The sequence below is a fragment of the Apis dorsata genome, unplaced genomic scaffold, assembly GCF_000469605.1.
Source record: "Apis dorsata unplaced genomic scaffold, Apis dorsata 1.3 scaffold_339, whole genome shotgun sequence".
Taxonomy (NCBI): domain Eukaryota; kingdom Metazoa; phylum Arthropoda; class Insecta; order Hymenoptera; family Apidae; genus Apis; species Apis dorsata.
In genome coordinates this window covers 427,979-429,561 of record NW_006263606.1, presented here as the reverse complement: position 1 = coordinate 429,561, position 1,583 = coordinate 427,979, and positions in this window count along the sequence as shown.

Genomic DNA, 1,583 nt, shown 5'->3' with positions numbered 1-1,583 from the left:
TATATATATATATATATTTTCATTCCGTTATCTTATTTATTCTATTATTTTATTTGTTTATTGCCATCGTGTTTATATTAATAAAAAATAAATAATGTAATATAATAATGTAATAATGTATTTTCAAATATTTCAAAAGGATGAGTGACGATAATATGCAAAGGAAAAAATTCTATAATATATCCAAAAATCATTAAAATCGATAAGAACTTTTCTATTCTGACTAATTTCGATTTTTAATTCTATTATGTCACAATTTTTTCTTTTATTTTTTTCTTTTTATATAAAAAGATAGTAAATGAAAAGAAAAAAAAGCCATAATAAACATTATTTTTTTTTATAGCATATCCTATTTTAATAATATTTCAGAACATGTAACATAAAATTCCATAAGATGTCATTATGTGTCTACTTTGTATTTCGTCTAAAATGTAATTTACTACTTTTTTGATCGTTGATAAAGAAGAAGGATTACCTCGGTAAATAAAATCAATTGGTTCGAGCTAGTACTTATATCGATAACAGAGATAGTTGTCGATAAATAAGAAATTCTCATTTCAAATATTTAAATATTATAATTTCAATATTCTATTAATAACTTATTTTTATAAGCCATTTAATGTAATGATTTACAAATCTATAATTTTTTAAATTTACAATTTCTATTATTAATAATTTATTAATTTAATATAACTACTTATAATTTATTAGTTTTGTTAATTTTAAAAGTAATTTATTATTTTTAACTCATTAAAATTTATTCATAAAAAGTCATCGTTTTATAAGATAGAAGACAATAAAATTTCAAATTATTTGTACGATTAGTATTTCAAGATATAAAACACTTCCATAGAATAATAAGTCTATTTTATACTTCGTCTGTGCTATCACATCACAAGACACTATATTATCCTAACTGTAATTTCCCATGAAACATTAATCATGGAAGTTTTTACAGTGAATACGTAAATAGAATGTGTCAGGCTCGAATAGACTCATAACGTGATTATTTCTCGCTTCATTACTTGCTAATTTATAATTTCTAATGATTGCATGTCCTCAACCATATGGTAACTGTGTATCAACTAGGAAGTGTTTGACCGCCATTGTGGAATACAATTTAGTACAGATCTAATGAAAATCTATTCTATGTTATAATAAATTTAAATTCTTCATCTAATAACAAAATTTCAAAATAAGAATTTTTTGAGCTTTCTTTTTTTTTCCCTTTTCTATTAATTTTATTAATTTTTTTATTAAGTTTGCTTAATTTTATATTTCATTTGTATTGAGAATTTTTTAATGAATTATATTCATTTATATTCCTTTATTCAATATCATTTTTGATAAGCGCATTGAATAGTTCAACAAATTATATAATTATAATTTTAATTATATAAAAGCTCTTTTATGTTTAATTTTTATAACAACAATAATTTAGATAGTTATTAAATATTAAATATATTTTTTCCGATGAAATAAATTTAAAATACAAATCTTATTCATTCTATCTTTTTTATAAAAACATCGTGAAAAAATGTTTTTATTATTAATAATTGATAAAAAGATAATTTTTCTCTTAT